At 34.3% G+C, this 20,678-nt stretch overlaps 1 long non-coding RNA gene and 1 pseudogene across 2 annotated transcripts; both read left to right on the plus strand.

Moving 5' to 3' along the window:
• Nucleotides 1-243: 243 nt before the first annotated feature.
• LOC18041533 lies at nucleotides 244-5,763 on the plus strand. 2 transcript variants are annotated; one of them, XR_002905662.1, is made up of 13 exons: nucleotides 244-451; nucleotides 664-729; nucleotides 955-1,132; nucleotides 1,227-1,400; nucleotides 1,915-2,165; nucleotides 2,459-2,515; nucleotides 2,606-2,766; nucleotides 2,873-3,383; nucleotides 3,477-3,635; nucleotides 3,740-4,000; nucleotides 4,094-4,240; nucleotides 4,658-4,760; nucleotides 5,253-5,763. It is a non-coding gene; the product is annotated as an uncharacterized LOC18041533 (long non-coding RNA). The 2 variants fall into 2 exon arrangements; XR_002905663.1 differs by lacking the exon at nucleotides 5,253-5,763 and having other exon boundaries at nucleotides 2,873-3,635; nucleotides 4,094-4,157; nucleotides 4,658-4,678.
• A 1,397-nt stretch (nucleotides 5,764-7,160) lies between these two features.
• Nucleotides 7,161-20,678, plus strand: part of LOC112097908 — a 19,091-nt pseudogene continuing 5,573 nt past the window's right edge.

Raw genomic sequence — 20,678 nt, forward strand, 5'->3', positions numbered from 1 at the left:
AAGTTAAAAATAATTTTATGAGTAATTTGATTCTTTACGGTACAAAAAATAAATTTGGAAAGTACTAATTTCTCTCATACTTTTTGGGCTAAAAAATAAATGTAACTCCAACATATTTATTATTTAATGGTTCTATATAGAATCAATCGTGGTATAAATATGTAAAACTTCCTAGTTATCAATTTTGTCTTGCATAATGATAATCGTTTTTTTTTATATATAATTTATGTGACATTAATTCTTTAAAGTAATTGTGGAATTGTTTTTACTACATTAGCCCTCTTTGTTTTATTTCATACGAGTTTAATTATGTTCACCAGGGATTCGAGGAAATGTCAGAACCACACTAGCAATTCACAGGTCCAATCTAATTTGGTTTTAATGATGCAGGCAGGAGAGTATGCTAAGAAAATGAAAAGTTTAGCCAAAGGATTGCTAAAATGTTCTGCTGGTAATTCACTTGCTTTATTTTATAGAATTTCATTTCCATCTTCTTCTATTGATATCTTGTTGTGAATAAACAAGAACAGAGAAGTAAAGATATATCAAAATTAACTATTACGATGATGCTAAAGCAAGCTCAAGCTCAAGCATTGCATTTTTATTTTATTTAATTTATAGAATTTTCATTTCCACCTGCATTGCATTTTTATTTATTTTTAGGTTGACTTTGAATACTTCATGGTGAAAATGACGAGTTCAGCCAAAGGATTGCTAAATGTTCTGCTGGTAATTCACTTGCTTTATTTTATAGAATTTCATTTCCATCTTCTTCTATTGAATCTTGTTGTGAATAAAGAAGAACAGGTAAGTAAATGATTGAACCACAGAGAAGTAAAGGTGTATCAAAATTCGCTATTATGATGATGTTAAAGCAAGCTCAAGCACAAGCATTGCACTTTATATTTTATTTAGTTAATAGAATTTTCATTTCCACCTGCATTTCATTTTTAGGTTGACTTTGAAGACTCTATGGAGAACATTGGGGTAACCAAGGATTATCACTGTGGTTATTGTGCAACGTTTGGTTGCTGGACTTTGAAGAAGGAAGTGATGGCCGGGTCTGCTCTGTTTCAATTGAGGATGGATAGCTGCCTGAAAGACATGATGATTATTATTGTGTGATGTTAAGGTGCTGAGATCATCATTGCTATCTTGTTTCATTCTTGGAATCATTTATCCTGTATAAACATTTGTTTTAACAAATGTTTCAATGGCTGCTGTAGTAACAATTTCATATCTTGCATCTCTCGGGTGCATCATGATCACGGGTTTGAGAAAGCATTTGTGGTAAAGCTTCAAAGCTTGTACAATGGCTGTGAAAAGGCACATTCAATTCGGTACGTTTGGTGCGGTCTCCTAATGCTACTACCATATTTTGTATAGCAATTAAAATTCAGGTATACAATCTTAATATGCAATAAATCATTGAGTACAAAGTTATCTATTAATTATATGGTAACTGAAATTTTCATTATAATTTTAATTATCATATTAATATTAAAGTTTTTTGTAACCCTCTTTTACTTTGCTTGTACAGAGTATCTGTTTTGGCTGATATGTCTAATTCGTAGCAATTCATTTCCATCGGTTTCCATTGGTTTTAGCACAAACAGAAACAAAAATCTGGGGAAAAAGTTTTACTTCTTGTGGTATTATGCCTTTATTTATTCATTCATCATATTTGTTCGAATTCATGCTCTCATTCAGAGAGCAGCCTTTTCCAGGCTACTTTGTAGCCAAATTTTCATGCCATCGATGCATGATTGTCATTTAGATTTTCCAAATAATTGTTAGATTGAAGAAGAATAAGAAGATATTGTTAAAAGGGTATTTAATTAGCACCCTCTGAATTTAGTTGCCAATAATGCATTGAAATGGTTGGGGAAAGTTATTGTCTCACTTAAATTACAGGTGATAAGATGCTGCTCCAATTTTGCAAGCATCTCGTGTTGCGAAGATTTTGCCCACATGAGATGTTATGATTTTTGACATCAGGGTAACACAGGTCAAATTTTAGCATCAATAGATATCATCTTCTTTACTGTTCTGCTCGAAATATTAAACTTTAGGCAAGTTGTTTTTGGTTGTGTGAGTTATCAGGTTAAGGATACTAAGCAGCTTATTAAGGCAAATGTCAGAATGCAGATTGCTCACCACACCTGGTATGCATGATGGCCAGGAAGATTAATTGTTCACAAGCCAATTTGATCAGTGTTAGATTTTTTTCCTCCTTTCGAGGGACATCATCATCAAATTTGAGTAGAGAATCTTTGAAGGGAATTTTGTTGTAAGAGTTTCACAGTAGTGAATTCTAGAAGCTCGAACTCACTTGAGTGAGATATTAGGGAGTATTGGGGATTTGGGTTATGAGTAATCATTATCCTTCCAATATGTGTAAGCACTCACTTGTTAGTAAAATCATCTTCGTATATTGACTATGTTTCTTTGTTATCAGGTAGAGTGTGATCTTCAAGGGTTTGAGAAAGTCCTTGCAGTAAAGTTTCCACCACAAGTAATTGCTCAGTTTCAGATTTTCTAGGCGTTTAATTAGTTTCGATTATAATATTTAGTCACTCATTCTGAATCTTTTCTAATTTTCAAGTTCCTTAGGGTCACAATCATTTTTTCAAGTCTGCTGTGGCTGCAAAAAGATTGTTGGTCATAAAATTATCTTGACCCTTGAGCCATTGCGTTTGAGCACAAACAGAAACAGAGCTAAAGGAAAAGAACTTGACGCAAGAAGATGCTCTGAATATAACAAAAGTATATTTCTACTTCTTGTGGTTATTTACTTTTGTTTCTCCTGTCAGCATATTTGATTAATTCGTTCGAATTCACACTCTCACACATTATTTAAAACCATTTGTAGGTGGCTTGCAAGCTAATTAAGTTAATGCAGAAGCAATACTCTAGACTTTAGTGAAGTTGTTTTTGTTTGTGTAAGTTATCAGGTTAAGGATACTAAGCAGCTTATTAAGGCAAATGTCAGAATGAAGATTGTTCACCGCACCTGGTATGAATGATGGCGAGGAAGATTAATTGTTCACAAGCCAATTTGATCAGTATTAGATTCTTTTGCCTCCCTTCGAGAGATATCATCATCAAATTTGAGAAGAGAGTTTTGTTTTGACATTTCACTGTAGTGAATTTTGGGAGCTTGAACCCACTTCAGTGAAATATTAGGGAATACTGGGGATATGGGTTATGAGTGATCGTTATCCTTCAAATATTTGTAAGCTCTCACTTGTTAGTAAAACCATCTTCGTATATTGACTTTGTTTCTTTGTTGTCCGGCCGAGTGTGATCTTCAAGGTTTGAGAAAGTCTTCGCAGTAAAATTTCCACCACGTGCAATTGCAGTGAAGGGGCATATACATTTGAGTAATTCAGTTTCAGATTTTCAAGGCGCGTTTGTTTAATTAGTTTCGATTATAATATTTAGTCACTCATTCTGAATCTTTTCTAATTTTCAAGTTCTTTAGGGCCGCCAACAGTTTTTCATGTCTACATGTGGCTGCAAAAAGATTGATGGTCATCAAATTATCTTGAGCCTCGAGGCATTGCATTCGAGCACAAAGGGAAACAGAGCTAAGGGAAATGAAGACAGTAGGAGATGCTCTGAATATAACAAAAGTATATTTCTACTTGTGGTTATTTTAATTTTGTTTCTCCTGTCATCATATTTAATTAATTCGTTTGAATTCACACTCTCACACATTATTTAAAACCATCTGCAGGTGATAGAATATGGGAGACGTTGTTAATGGAAAAACAGTACTCTAGACAAAGATGAGCAAATTGAAGGCGACAAATGCAAATTGGATTTCCATGAATAATTGTTAGGCTGGTGGAGATATTCTTAAAAGGGCATTAAGCTATCTTATGGAATTGGAAAGTTATTATTACTTGAAAGCAAGCAGCATCTTCGTTGCGAAGGCTTTCCCCACTTGATAAGATGCTGAGATTGTTATCGGCCCCTTAATTATTTATTAACTCAGGTATTTATTATCAGTACATCATCTTATTCACCATTTTGGCTGTATATAAAGATTAAAATTTCTAACAGTTGTTTCGGATTCTTGTGTACTCAGGTTAATAGGGCAAATGTCAGAATGAAGATTGCTCAGTGCAACCGATATAGCAAGGATGATAGTTGTGAGGAAGATTGTTGGCAAGCCAAATAGAGCCCTCCATTTGGAGAAATATCATCCTCAAATTTGAATTGTTGAGCATGTGAGGTGAAGCTAAAGCCTTAATAATGAGACCTTCCTGTGGAAGTTTCATTTGAATGAATTGAACGTTCTTAGTGAGTGAGAAATTAAGCATATATCAGCGATTTTGGTCGTCAGTGAATGTTTTCCTTCAATATTAATACACTGGCATTTCTTAGTAAATTCCCTTCACGTCACTTCCTCCTTGTTGGTGGGATTAGTAAACAAATGCCATTTCTTAGTACATTTTGAGAATTTTGACTCCCAAATAAGCCTGCAGAGCGGTGTATGGTGGGATTAGCTGCAGGATTCTTTGCCAAACTTCCTTTTTATTCCTTTGTTCACTTATTCGTTATAAATAAAGTAAAATTAGAATATTGTTCCGTTTACTGTCTAAGCTGGTCTAACATTTGTTTAATTTGGGCAATTTTTAATGCCTAACAGGTTATCTGTGACAAACCCATCAGTGAGTGTATGCAACTATTGCGTGGATTTGATAGAGTGGTCACCAACAATTTTGAAGTTATTGGAGTAGCACGGCTTTGAGGTCTCTCCCTCCCTCTTTTACGTATTTGTCTATTGATCGACATGTCTATATATACATTGATAGACCAACTTACTCTTGTTTTAATGTTTTGTTTGTTAAAATTTGACTGGGTTATGTTTATTTGTCTCATATGATGTCAATGTGGTTCCTATTGAAGTGTATAGATCTGTCACCTCAAAGTCTGATTTCAATTTTCCTTTACTTCATCAACTAGCATCCTTTCCAAGTCCAGATACTTACCAATAGTGATACTTTGCTACGGAAGTACAATTTCTCTTGTTTTACAGTTAATTATGAAAGAAAAGTTTTAAATTTACAGAATTCTGGTATAGCTCTCTTAAGGAAATGCGAGTGGTGAATATGGTTCCAACTTTTAATAGGCTTAATAGGCCCATTTGTTGAGCCACAGTGATTGCGGTGTAAATTCTTCTTTACTGTCTATATGTGTTGGAGTTTGTCTATTGTCCAACTTCTCAAATCGATTCCATGCAGGGTTTTGAATGTCTAATTAGGAGAACGATTAACGGATGACCTTTTGAAGAAGGCTTACACAACAGGCCATCTCGGGATGTCATGGCTCAGCTCAAAAGTCCCCAGGTGGGTGATATCAAAGAATGCCATTGTTTCTGGGCTTGGTCTCCTTGGCATCAAACAAGATAATGTTGACTGCATAAATTTGTTGGAGTTAATGTAGTCAATTGCCCAATTTCGCTGCCTATCGAAGAGACACATCATGGAAGTCCTCATCAAACTCTGAGACACCTAAGAAATAGTAGGAGGTGGTGGTACTTGCCTGGGGTTAATTTCCTGGCAAGTATAGTTCACTGATAGAGGGAATCTTCTCTTGATGTCTAAATACCGTATGTGATACAACGTCGTATATTCTAATTTTCCTTGAGTTAAATTCTAGTCAGTTAGGAAAGTTAATTTTGTTTTCGCTATGGATTGTTTCCTAGATAATAATAGTTTCCATGTTCCTTTGGGGTCTTATTAACTCTCTGTAACCCAGTTCAAGTTTGCAAATTCTATTTCAGATTTCTCATATAGTGTGCCTTTGTGACTTCTGTGATACACTTTTGATCACAAGTTTCCATTTGAAGTAGCCAATATTCTTTATAGACTAATTATCTAAGGATTATTTTATACAAAAAATGAAAACTTTAATTAATTGATCATACTTAACTTAGCTCTTGTTTAATATTACGAGCTGTTGTGAGAACAAAAAAATAGCAGAAAGTTGACAGTGTGCAGTAAATGTATGACTTTTAAATAATAATTTAATAAAATTAATAAAGATATTATAAGTTTTTTAATAATAAAGTATGAGATCAAATTAAATTAATTAATTTTGAATTATTTTATTATTGTCAAAATGTAATATCTTAAATAACAGTTATTTTTATTAAGAATATTTTTTTGGTAATGAATTATACTTTTTAAAATATAATTGAAAATTCTTATTAATGAACTAATAAAAAATTAATTATTTGAGTTATCTCCTAAACTACTTAGCTCACGAGATAAATTCACTTAGTTTAGAACGAAGCGGTGGGTTTTATGTGGGAAGCCACATCCTTACCACATCAACCTCAACATCGAAACATGGAATTGGACTAAAAATAGTTCTTTCCCATGTATTTACGTAACCTCCTCCCAGTAAACGCAAATATGTATTCTTGAGTGCATGTAATCCACAAGTTTGATTGAGTAGAAGATGTCGTTGTCACAAAGGCCTGGACGCCATACCTCGAATGATATGTTAGTATGAAATTATGTTTTTTTTTTTTTTTTTGAGAGAGGTATGAAATTATGTGAAAATTAATATATCACTTTTTTTTTCTTTTTTCCTTTTTTGCGTGAGTGATGGCTTCGTTGAATGACAGTTGGCAAATAATAAGTTATCTTTTAATTTTGGTTTTGATTTGAAAAAAATATTAATTTTTGTAGTTTCGGTAGATGAAATTTCGAATCAAATATTAATATTGTTAAAGTACGCAACCCAATATTTGCTTAAATTACAAAAAAGATTAATTACTTTGCATAAAAAAAAAGTGATCACTTGATTTAACTTCCTTTACTAAATTTACGATTTAAAATCCAAAATAAAAAAAAGGAAAACAATTTTTGGACACACACTCGGAGTTTTAAATTAATATGAAAAACGAGTTTATTATTGATAGGAAAACAATCAAGTGATCACTTGATTTAACTTCCTTTACTAATTTTACGATTTAAAATCTAAAATAAAAAATTGTTTATTATTGATTGTCTTTTTCCCAAAATTTAAGCTAAAACAGTAATATGTCCAAAATACCCTCCACGTTATCCTAAAACTTTATAAACTCCCCCGTTCCTCTCAACATCATCTCTTCCAAATCTTTCTCCCCCAAAAAACCAGCCATGGCTTCATATTTAGTTACCTCAACACTCCAATATTGGCTTGTAAACAGTAGTGGTTCGACCTCTAGGCAACTTAGGTGGTTGTATAGGACTCCGCTTTATATGAAAACCCTACGAGATGATTATTTTGTATATAAAAGAGGAAAATGAATTTAAAAGTGATTATTATTTATTTAATTTATTATTATTTTGTAATTATCTTTTTCTAAATAAACTATCAAATTCTTATAAAGTTTATTTAATGTACTACTTAATTGTTTTAATTAATTTCTACAAAACCAATAAATTAATAGTTTCAATCCTAAACATTCTCTATTTCATTGTTAGAATTAATAAGTTATATTTCAAAAGTTTTATATTTATTTTAAACCTCTATAAAAGCCCCACATTTTATTACTTATCCATTACATTTTTCCTCCAACAATCAAGACATCTTGGTGTTTTAGAGAAAGAAAGAGAAAGAAGGAAAAAAATCTTGCTTCCCCTACTTTCTACTCTAGAAGAAACAGAAAAAATCTAATAGTTTTCTCTATTTTCTATGACTATTGGTCGTTACTCAAATTTTCAAACAATAGCCTTAATATAAATATAAGTTAATTTATGATTTCATCTCAAATTTTTGATTTTATCTTTTTATTATTCTCTTAATTAGTTGTGTTTTATTTGTTCTTATTTCTTTTTAATATATTCTTTTATTCATCTAATTTTTTTTTGTGCTTGTTTTATCTATTTTGAAATAAAACTATATCAAAAAACTTTAGACAATAGAAGAATAGAAAAATTAGTTTAATTTAAAAAAAAAAGTAAAAAGATATAATTTAACTTAAAAAAATAAATGAAAATGTTATAATTGAATTAAAATTTTATGAATTAACATCAATGGAATGAATTTTTATTTAATAATTTTACATTTTAAAGTGTTTAAAGAATTAATTTTCAATAAATAATATACGTTATATACCTTCTAGAAGATATATAACGTATTTCAATAAATAATTGTACATTATGAATTAACATCAATGGAATGGATTACCTTCTTCAAACGACGGCACTGCAGGAACTGAGTATTTCTTATTGTCCAATTATGGAAGAACTGCCCATTCTAGAAGATCACAGGACAACAGACATACCACGTCTTTCTTCCTTGCGAATTTGGAATTGCCCCAAACTAAAGGTGCTGCCGGATTACCTTCTTCGGACGACGACGCTGCAGAAATTGACAATTTGGGGATGTCTCATTCTGGAAAACCGTTATAGAGAGGGGGAAGGAGAAGACTGGTATAAGATATCTCACATTCCCCACATCAAGTGATCGCCGTAATTTATCACTCGCCGGTAATTTCTCCTCCGCCTCTGATTTACTTCGTTGTTGCTTGCAATGAAATTAATAAAAATAATTATATTTTGAATTAAAATTTCTATACTTATTTACTTTTAAAAAATATGTGCTCTTTTGTAAAATTTCATGCAATGTAATTTATTTTTTAATGTACGATAATTTGTTGTGTGTAACTTCCTGAGAGACAAAATCTCTGTGATACATTTGCAGTAATGTTGAAAACTAAATTATCAATTTTATCTTGTATAATGATAATCTTATTTTTTTATATATAATTTATGTGACATTAATTCTTTAAAGTAATTGTGTAATTGTTTTTACTACCAGTTTATGTTTCATTTTAATTATGTTCACCAGGGATTCGAGGAAATGTCAGAACCACACTAGCAATTCACAGGTCCAATCTAATTTGGTTTTAATGATGCGGCAGGAGAGCAAGACTATGAAAATGAAAAGTTTAGCCAATGGACTGCTAAAATGTTCTGCTGGTAATTCACTTGCTTTATTTTATAGAATTTCATTTCCATCTTCTTCTATTGATATCTTGTTGTGAATAAACAAGAACAGAGAAGTAAATGATTGAACCACAGAGAAGTAAAGATATATCCAAATTCGATTATTATGATGATTAAAGCAAGCTCAAGCTCAAGCATTGCATTTTTTATTTTATTTAGTTTATAGAATTTTCATTTCCACCTGCATTGCATTTTTATTTCATTTTTAGATTGACTTTGAAGACTCTATGGAGAACATTGGGGTAACCAAGGATTATCACTGTGGTTATTGTGCAACGTTTGGTTGCTGGACTTTGAAGAAGGAAGTGATGGCCGGGTCTGCTCTGTTTCAATTGAGGATGGATAGCTGCCTGAAAAACATGATGATTATTATTGCATGATGTTAAGGTGCTAAGATCATCCTTTCTATCTTGTTTCATTCTTGGAATCATTTATCCTATATAAACATATTGAATTGTGCTAATATTATCATATGCGTAAATGGAGGCAGGAATTTGGTGTTGACACTATTATGCAGGTAACCACACTTGATAATTGGCACAAATTTGCGTTGTCAGAATATCCTTTAATATTCAACGTGTCTCTTTGTGTTATCAGGAGTATCATGTCCAAGGGTAAAGGTGCTGCCGGATTGGTGGATGCCCCAAATTAAAGGTGCTGCCGGATTACCTTCTTCAATCGACGACACTGCAGATATTGAGTATCTTTTTGTGAAAATATGGAAGAACTGCCCATTCTAGAAGACCGCAGGACAACAGACAGATCACTTGCCCCAAATTAATGATGCTGCCGGATTACCTTCTTCAAACAATGACACTGTGGATATTGAGTATTTATGAATGTCCTATTCTGGAAAAACGTTACAGAGAGGGGGATGGAGAAGACTCGCAGAATGTTAAGGTGCTAATATCATCATTTCTATCTTGTTTCATTCTTGGAATCATTTATCCTATATAAACATATTGAATTGTGCTAATATTATCACTTGTGTCAATGGAGGCAGGAATTTGGTGCTGAAACTATTATGCAGGTAACCACACTTGATAATTTGCACAAATTTGCGTTGTCAGAATATCCTTTAATATTCATTGTGTTTCTTTGTGTTATCAGGTTATCATGGTATACAGAGTATCATTTTCAAGGGTTTGTAAGAGCTTTCGCAGTAAAGTTAGTCATCACCACCTTGTGCAATTGCACATACATTCAGAGTACTTCAATATTAGATTTTCAAGGTTTGTATGTTTAGTTGCGATTAAAATTTTTAGTCACTCATTCTTAATCTTTTCTAATTTTCAAGTTCTTTAGGGCCATAAACAGTTTTTCCAACTCATTCTTATTTTTTAGGTTGATTTCGAGTACTCTGTGGAGAACATTAGTGAGACAAAGGATTAGACTGGCGATGGAACTGCTGCCTCTGTTGTTATTGTGCAAGGTTTGATCACTGGACCTTGAACACGAAAGCCTTACACGCATTCTGTAATTCAAGCGTTCTCTAAAACGAACGAGCAGTAGAAGGAATAGTGATGACCGGATCTGCTCTATTTTAATTGAAGATCTCTGTGATATTGAGGGGCTTAAAGTAGTTGATGCTTTTTGAAAATTGTTATTACGGATGAATTCATTCCTGAAGACGAGTAGCTAATGATTGTTAAGGCTTATTTTCTTAAAGTTCCTTTCTTAACAAGTGTTTCAATGCTGGCTGTAGTAACATTTTCATATCTTGCATCTCTCGGGTGCATCATGTTCACATGTTTGAAAAGGCATTTGTGGTAAAGCTTCAAAGGTTGTACAATGGCTGTGAAAAGGCATATTCAATTCGGTACGTTTTGGTGTGGTCTCCTAATGCTAATATGATATTTTGTATAGCAATTAAAATTTAGGTATACAATCTTAATATGCAATAAATCATTGTGTACAAAGTTTTCTATTAATTATATGGTGACTGAAATTTTAATTATCATATCAATCTTAAATTTTTTTGTAACTCACTTTTACTTTGCTTGTACAGAGTACCTGTTTTGGCTGATATGTCTAATTCGTAGAAATTCATTTCCATCGGTTTCCATTGGCTTTAGCGCAAACAGAAACAGAGCTCTGGGAAAGAGTTTGACTTCTTGTGGCATTATGCCTTTGTTTCTTCATTCATCATATTTTTCAAATTCATGCTCTCATTCAGAGAGTAAAGCCTTTTCCAGGCTGCTTTGTAGACAAACTTTGACTCCATTGATGCATGACTGTCATTTAGATTTTCCAAGAAACTGTTAGATTGGAGAAGAATAAGAAGATATTGTTAAAAGGGTATTTAATTAGCGCCCTCTGAATTTAGTTTCCAATAATGCATTGAAATAGTTGGGGAAAGTTATTGTCTTAATTAAATTACAGGTGATAAGATGCTGCTTCAATTTTGGAAGCATCTCGTATTGCGAAGATTTTGCCCACATGAGATCCCGTGATTCTTGACATCAGGGTAACGCAGGTCAAATTTCACTTTCAATATATATCTCTTCTTTACTATTCTGCCTCTAAATATTAAACTTTAGGCAAATTGTTTCTTGTTTGTGTAAGTTATCAGGTTAAGGATACTAAGCAGCTTAATAGTTCGCCACACCTGGTATGAATGATGGCCAGGAAGATTAATTGTTCACGAGCCAATTTGATCAGTGTTAGATTTTTTGCCTCTCTTTGAAAGATATGATCATCAAATTTGAGTAGAGAATCTTTGAAGAGAATTTTGTTGTGAGAGTTTCACTGTAGTGAATTTTGGGAGCTTGAACTCACTTGAGTGAGATATTAGAGCGTATTGGGTATTCGGGTTATGAGTAATAGTTATCCTTCCAATATTTGCAAGCTCTCACTTATTAGTAAAATCATCTTCGTATATTGACTCTGTTTCTTTGTTGCCAGGAAGAGTGTGATCTTCAAGGGTTTGAGGAAGTCTTTGCAGTAAAGTTTCCACCACGAGCAATTGCTACAAAGAGGCATATACATTTGAGTAATTTGGTTTCAGATTTACAAGGCGTGTATATTTAATTAGTTTTGATTATCATATTTAGTCACTCATTCTGAAACTTTTCTAATTTTCAAGTTCCTTAGGACCACCACCAGTGTTTCAAGTCTGCATATGGCTGCAAAATATTGATGGTCATAAAATTATCTTGAGCCTTGAGGCATTGCATTTGAGCACACACAGAAACAGAGCTAAAGGAAAAGAAGACAATAGAAGATGCACTAAATATAACAAAAGTATATTTCTACTTGTGGTTATTTTAATTTTGTTTCTCCTGTCATCATATTTGATTAATTCGTTTGAATTCACACTCTCACACATTATTTAAAACCATCTGCAGGTGGCTTGCAAGCTAGTTAAGTTAATGCAAAAACAATACTTTAGACAAAGATGAGCAAGTTGAAGGCAACAAATGCAAATTGAATTTCCATCAATAATTGTCAGGCTGGGGCAGATATTCTTAAAAGGGCATTAAGCTATCTTATGAAATTGGAAAGTTATCATTGCTTGAATGAAAGCACCATCTTCTGTTGTCAAGGCTTTCCCCACACGATGAGATTCTGTGCTTGTTATCGGCCCCTTAATTATTTATTAAATCAGGTTTCTGTTATCAAGTACATCATCTTATTCACCATTTTAGCTATATATAAAGATTAAAATTTCTAACAGTTGTTTCGGATTCTTGTGTACTCAGGTTAATAGGGCAAATGTCAGAATGAAGATTGTTCAGTGCAACCGGTATAGCAAGGATGATAGTGGTGAGGAAGATTGTTGGCAAGCCAAATAGAGCCCTCCATTTTGAGAAATGTCATCCTCAAATTTGAATTGTTGAGCATGTGAAGTGAAGCTAAAGCCTTAATAATTAGACCTTCCTGTAAAAGTTTCATTTGAGTGAATTGAACGTTCTTAGTGATTTTGGTTGTCAGTGAATGTTTTCCTTTAATATTAATACACTGTCATTTCTTAGTAAATTCTCTTCATATCACTTCCTCCTTGTCGTTCTTATGGAAATACCTTCCTGTTTGACTTGCAAAATACATTACAAAAGCTCCCAAACAGTATATTTGAACAGAGTTACCCATTTTGAGAATTTTGACTCCCAAATAAGCCTGCAGAGTGGTGTATGGTCGGATTAGCTGCAGGAGCAGTGCAAGATTCTTGTCAAACTATCTGGCTGGTAAAAAGACTGTTGTCAAACTTCCTTTTTATTCCTTTGTTTACTTATTCGTTATAAATAAAGTAAAATTAGAATATTGTTCCGTTTACTGTCTAAGCCGGTCTAACATTTGTTTAATTTGGGCAATTTTTAATGCCTGACAGGTTACTTCATATGCGGCACAATTTTTACATTATTTTTAATGGCAATTTTTAATTCAATAAAGAAAAGTATTGTGAAGTAAAAATTGAAAAGTACAATCCGTCGATCATTTGATACGTATTTTTCTTCACAGAACCTCAATTCAATAGACAAAAGCTCCTCTTAATTTTTCTTTTCTATTTAAATAAAAGAACAAAAGAAATTGATTACGGAGCCATTAATTTCCAAGAATTAATAAATGAAAAGGCCCATAATTTTTGTTAACCCACCCCACTCTCAAGAAATAATTACAATAAGTTCAAATTATTTTTTAAAAATTGAAATAAAGAAGATGTAATTACAATAAGTTTGGAGATTGAATCAAATAAAATAAAAAACCTAAACTATTATATACAAGAACTCTTGATTCTTGGGGTATTTTATTCATTTTATATTATCATGGTAAATTAGTCAAATAAAACTTATCTTAAAGCAACCTAAATGGTCAAAGACACCTAAGTTAAAAAAATAAAAAATTATATGAATGATTTAATTTATTGATTGTCTATACCTTTTATTGATTTATATATTTTAAAAATAGTATGAACGTATTACAATTATTTTCTGACATCAAGGTAGATTTGTAAAAGAAGTGGGTAGATTTGTAAAAGAAGTGGATAGAAAATATCCCCGTCCTCAAACAAATAAATGAATTATCGGTGACGCATGCTTTTTCCCAACTTTTGTTTTTTACAATTATGTATCACAGTTGTGGAGTAGAATCAGGGAAATTAAAAATGCTAAAATTATTGACGCGTGGGGTGGACGACAATAACCATAAACATTTTTCGTGTAGTGTAAGAAGAATGCAACAACTTGTTTCTTTCAGTATTTTTGCAACAAAAGTACGTTGAACAACTTTTGAAATTATTTCTCTTTTTCTTTGCTAGAATGGATGTGATCGCTTCCCCTCTCCCGGAGCAGCTGAACTCCTTTGCTGCTTGTGACTTACCATAAATCTTCAAGCCATTCAAGCTGTGCTTGAAGATGCAGAGAAGGCAAGTTGATATAAGATGGTTGCATGGAATAAGCAGGGTATCTTCCGAGGTTAGAAATTGGGCTACGAGTATTCGTTTTGGACATATAATAGAGTTTCTAAGCTTGCGATGAGTCGAACCAAATGCAGAACAACCTAGGCTGTTATGCCCTGCGATTAAGCTAAAAATTTACTTCATTTATAGTCGTTTTTCAGTTTTAAGATATTTTTTTATTTTTCTTGATTCTTCTAGGATTTTAAAATATTAGATTTAAGTGCCATCTATTTTCTTTCTCTTATTTAGATTCGAAGAATTTTATTATCATATAATATTTTGAATTTGCTTAGTTTGTTAAATTTGCCTCCTTTTAGGCTTCTATAAATGGGATTCAAAACCCTAATTTTGTTCATTTAAATTATTCTCAATAAAACTTATTATTCAAATCCTGGTTTATATTATCTAATAGCTTTTTAGTGTTTCTGCATAATCAGCTGGTATCAAAGAAAGTTTGCTTGTCATCATGGTGCGATCACACAATCAAAGGAGCAAACATCCCGAAGACAATGTTTAAGGGATGTAGGCAACGACTGTGGAGGTTATCAGATAGATGGTCAAAGGAGCAATCTTGCAAGTCATGCAGGACGCATATAACCTGAGAATGGTAGCAGACAAATATTAGGTTATCTCTTGTAAGCCATATTCATAAATGTATTGAGGGAAAGATATTTTTTTCTTGTCTTAAAAGATGTGTGGGATGGACGTTACAATTAATGGGAACCATTCTTCTGTTGTTTAAAGAATGGTCTCTACGATAGTCAAATTTTGATTACTGCAAGTAATCAGTTAGTAGCAAGCATGATGAGATCAACAAATCTTACCTTTCTTAAGGAATTAATTGAAGAAGAATGTTGGTAATTGTTTAAGCAGGTAGCATTTTTTGGTCAATTCTTCAAGGATCGTGATCAGTCGATCAAAAAATTGCATGTAAGTGCAAAGGCTTGCCTTTTGTTGCAAAGATAATAGGGAAATTCTTACACTATAAATGACCAATAGAAGAATAGAAAAAAATTTTAGATAGTGGAATGTGGAAGGTAGAAGAGTTTGGGAAAGGTCTTTTGACTCCTTTCTTGTTAAGTTATAATGATTTATCGTCCATAGTAAAACAATATTTCTCACATTGTGCTATCTTTTCAAAAGGTTACAATATGTGTAAAGAGGAACTAATTACACCATGGATGGCTCAAAGTTACTTTAAATGTAGAAGAAGGCATTGTTTAAAGCATGGTCTCCACGGAAGTAAAAATTTGGTTTCCACACGTAATGAGTCAGTTGCACGTATGATGGGATCAAAAAATATTATCTTCATTGAGCAATTGACTGAAGAGGAATGTTGGTTGTTGTTCAAGCAGTTAGCATTTTCCGGTCGCTCTTTGGAGGATGGTGAAAAATTAGAACCAATCGTGCAAAAAATTGCACGCAAGTGCAAAGGCCTGCCTCTTGCTGCAAGGTAACAGGGAATCTATAGGGTATGATAAATGCATATATAGTGGCCAAGTCACTCATTACATTTCATCTTGTTGAAAAGTCAGAAGCAAATGCCAACTTTGCAACTGTTAGCATGAAGGCTTTGAAGAAGCAAAATCCAATTCGGTTTTTGTTAGCCGAAAAGAAAGAATGGAAAAAGGGGATGTATTGAAAATAATAATAATTATTTATTATATTTTCAATTATTTTATTCTTTGCATAGTGCCAACATTTTTCCTATAAATAGTTAAGGATTTCATTCATTTGAAATCATCCCAAAATTGTTAAGCTTAGTTTCTAAGCTTTTGAGAGAAGTGAGAGAAGTGTGTCTGGGGAATGTATTTTTCCTGCAGAGTGTGAGAGTACTGGGTATATTTGGGTTTCTGGGAAGTGAGATTCGTTACTCAAATATTGTATTCTATTAATTGTTTTGTTAAATAAACAATTATTCTTTCTTGCCTCCGTGGATGTAGGTTTAATTACCGAACCACGTAAATTCTTGTGTCCTTTATTTTTCAGTAATTATTTGGTGCGCTTGATTCCGCATTCCGCGCGCACAACAAGTGGTATCAGAGCCGAAGGTTCGTACTTAGGGGGGATACGGTACTGTTCATGTATACGGTATTATATCCGTATATAGTACTATTCACGTATATGGTATTCTTCACGTATACGGTACTATTCACGTATATGGTACTGTTCACAGAGGTACTATTCACGAATACGGTGGAGACGGCCATTTGTACTTGGGAGACAGTCTATTGTAAGTAGTGTGTATTTTTGCATGTCTAGGAAAGTTCTGTCAAAAAGGCGATAAGAGTCTAAGGATTCTGGTTTTTAATTGGGACCGGGTTCCCGTCCAGTTTCCTGGGAACTTTCCTGGTGCATTTATTCACGCGAAATTAACATCATAGAGGCTGTTTTTCAAGTGGAAATAGTTCATTGAGAAAAATGGTAGAAGGTGAAACTTCCAGAATTGGGGAGAGATCTACCGAGACTATTTCAGGAGACACTTCAGGTGGGAGGCGAGATTTGTCAAATCGCTATTCAGCACCTGTTATGGGAGGCCAGAAGATCGATGTTGAAAAATTTGATGGGAAAATCAACTTCGGCATGTGGAGGCGCGAAGTTATGGATGCCCTTATTCAAATCGATCTTGATGTTGTTCTGAAAAATAAAAGACACTTGTATGATGAAGAAATTTGGGATCGTATGAATGAAAAAGCCTGTGGTCAGATCAGATCTTGTTTGACCAAGGAGGTGAAATACTTGGTGAAAGATGAGGAGTGTGCGATGACTTTATGGCTTACATTGGAGGAGAAGTACCTGGTGAAAAGTCCTGAAAATCGCCTTCATGCAATGAGCCAAGTATATGGTTTTCGAATGAAGCATGGGGTGTCAATGCACGATTATGTGTCAAGATTTGAAAAGTTACTTGCTGATTTGAAGAATCTTGATGAAGATATTAAAGATGAAGTCAAGGCTATGATTCTGTTACACTCACTACCAGAGGAATATAGCCAGTTTGTGACTACTTTGATATATGGGAAGAGTGTGATCGTCTTCAAAGACGTTTGCACAACATTGACTAGTTTGGAGATTCGGAATAATGATAAAAATTCTGAACGAGCATCGTCTGAAGCTTTGGTGAGCAGAGATTGGGCGATGGAGAAAAAGAAGAAGCGTGGTGGAAAGAATTCTCGATCCAAATCGAGAAGCAGAAATCTAGCTCGTGATGAGTGTGCCTTTTGTCATGAAAAGGGCCATTAGAGGAAAGATTGTCCAAAGGCTAAAAAGAGAGATGGGAAGAAACCAGCAGCAGCAAACATGGCACGGAAAGATGAGGATTCTGATTATTCACTAAGTATCACTCCTGCAGCATGTGTGGCTAATTCGAGCGAGTGGATACTTGATACTGGAGCAACCTATCATTTGTGTCCTATTAAGGAATGGTTTGCAGATTTTCGTAATCTAGAATCCGGTGCAGTTGTGATGGGGAATGATAAACCTTGTCGCACAATGGGGATAGGAACAATTCGGCTCAAAATGTTTGATGGAATGGTCAGGGAACTCAAAGAGGTTAGATTTGTTCCAGAGATAAAGAAAAATCTAATTTCTGTGGGTGCTTTGGAAGATAAAGGCTACAAGGTTACCATTGAAGATGGTACAATAAAGTTTACACATAGAGTTATGGTGATTCTGCAAGGGGTTCGGCGTCACAATCTGTACTATTTGAAGGGAGGTACACCTGATGAAGCAAATGTTGTTGAGGCGCACAGTGACACCACCAAGCTATGGCATGTACGACTGAGACATGCAGGAGAGAAGTCTTTGCAAAATCTGATGAGGCATGGACTCTTAAAAGGTACCAAAACCTGTAAATTAAATTTCTGTGAGCATTGTGTAGTAGGCAAGAAAACAAGGGTCAAGTTTGGTACAGCTAATCACGAAACTCGTGAGATCCTTGAATATGTTCATAGTGATGTATGGGGACCAACCAAGACTGCATCAATTGGTGGAAGCCATTATTTTGTTATATTTGTTGATGATTTCTCTAGATGTGTATGGGTGTACACCATGCGAGCAAAGGATGAGGTTCTAGAGATTTTCGTGAAATGGAAGAAATTGGTGGAGACTCAAACTGGCAAAAAGATCAAAGTATTACGATCTGATAATGGGGGTGAATATACTTCTGATCCATTCTTGCAAGTATGCCAGAACGAGGGTATTAAAAGACATTTCACGGTGAGACATACTCTGCAACAGAACGGTGTGGCTGAGCGTATGAATCGTACTTTACTGAAGAAGGTACGGTGTATGTTATCTAATGCTGGTTTAGATAAAAAGTTTTGGGCTGAAGCTGTGAGCTACGCAAGTCACTTGGTAAACCGATTGCCTTCTGCTGCAATTGGAGGTAAAACTTCTATGGAAATGTGGTCTGGAAAGCATGCACAAGACTATGATTCCCTTCGTATATTCGGGTGTCCAGCTTATTATCATGTCAAAGATGGTAAACTGGATCCTCGTGCAAGAAAAGCTATCTTTGTGGGATTCAAAGGTGGAGTAAAGGGCTTCAAGCTTTGGGATCTCGAAGACAAAAAGTTTGTGTGTAGTAGAGATGTCACATTTGATGAAGCTTTAATGATAAAAGCTTCAAGTTCTCAGCAGGTGGAGAACAAGACCACAGAGGTATTGCAGCGGGTGGAGTTTGATGCAACTCCATATGTACTAGTTAGTTCTACATCAAAGAATAGTTCAACTATGGAGGTGACACCTAGAGTTAAAGAAGAGGTTGTTTCTTCTGATGTCCCACAAAATGAAGAAACAATTGATGATGATTTTATAGCAACAAGGAGGCCAAGAAGAGAGATAAAGAAACCCGGATGGCTTACTAAAGATATGGTGGTAGCCTATGCACTTCCAGTTATTGATGATGACATCCCCAACACTTTCGGTGAAGCATTACGCAGCAGTGAAAGTGATCAGTGGAAGCTAGCCATGGAGGAAGAGATGAAATCTCTCCATCAAAATCAGACTTGGGAACTTGTAAAGTTACCAAAGCGGAAAAGGGCTATTGGCAATAAATGAGTCTACACCAAAAAGCAAGGATCTCCGAATCAAACAACTCCTCGATATAAGGCAAGGCTCGTGGCAAAAGGTTTTGCTCAAAAGGAAGGTATTGACTACAATGAAGTTTTCTCTCCAGTTGTAAAACATACTTCCATTCGTATCCTACTTGCCTTAGTTGTAGAATATGAGTTAGAGTTGGCTCAGTTGGATGTGAAGACGGCGTTCTTACATGGAGATTTGGAGGAGGAAATCTATATGATTCAGCCTTGTGGTTTCAAAGTTGCTGGAAAAGGAAAATCGTGTTTACCGATTGAGTAAATCTTTATACGGATTAGTATGAACTACGGTTGGCTTGATCCCAAACTTTGGGTACGTAGGCAGTCGGATAGATGCAGCCAATGTGGATCCTTTTGAGGATCATGTGGGGGATGTTTGGAACTACGGTAGGCTTGATCCCAACCTTGGGGTACGTAGGCAGTCGGATAGATGCCAGCCAATGTGGATCCTTTTGAGGATCATGTGAGGGTTCGTTGGTAGTCGGCTCAGATTTGGCTAAATCTTCGCCGAGGTGGAGAATTGTTGAAAAGTCAGAAGCAAATGCCAACTTTGCAACTGTTAGCATGAAGGCTTTGAAGAAGCAAAATCCAATTCGGTTTTTGTTAGCCGAAAAGAAAGAATGGAAAAAGGGGATGTATTGAAAATAATAATAATTATTTATTATATTTTCAATTATTTTATTCTTTGCATAGTGCCAACATTTTCCCTATAAATAGTTAAGGATTTCATTCATTTGAAATCATCCCAAAATTGTTAAGCTTATAAGTTTCTAAGCTTTTGAGAGAAGTGAGAGAAGGGTGTTTGGGGAATGTATTTTTCCTGCAGAGTGTGAGAGTACTGGGTATATTTGGATTTTTGGAAAGTGAGATTCGTTACTCAAATATTGTATTCTATTAATTGTTAAATAAACAATTATTCTTTCTTGCCTCCGTGGATGTAGGTTTAAATTACCGAACCACGTAAAATTCTTGTGTCCTTTATTTTTCAGTAATTATTTGGTGCGCTTGATTCCGCATTCCGCGCGCACAACACATCTCTCATATGAACATGATTCTGAATTTGAATTTCCATGAATAATTGTTGGGCTGGTGCAGATATTCTTAAAAGGGCATTAAAGCTACCTCATGAAATTGGAAGTTATCATTGTTGAATGAAAGCACCATCTTCTGTTT

Source organism: Citrus clementina, unplaced genomic scaffold (genome assembly GCF_000493195.1).
Source record: "Citrus clementina cultivar Clemenules unplaced genomic scaffold, Citrus_clementina_v1.0 scaffold_5, whole genome shotgun sequence".
Classification (NCBI taxonomy): domain Eukaryota; kingdom Viridiplantae; phylum Streptophyta; class Magnoliopsida; order Sapindales; family Rutaceae; genus Citrus; species Citrus x clementina.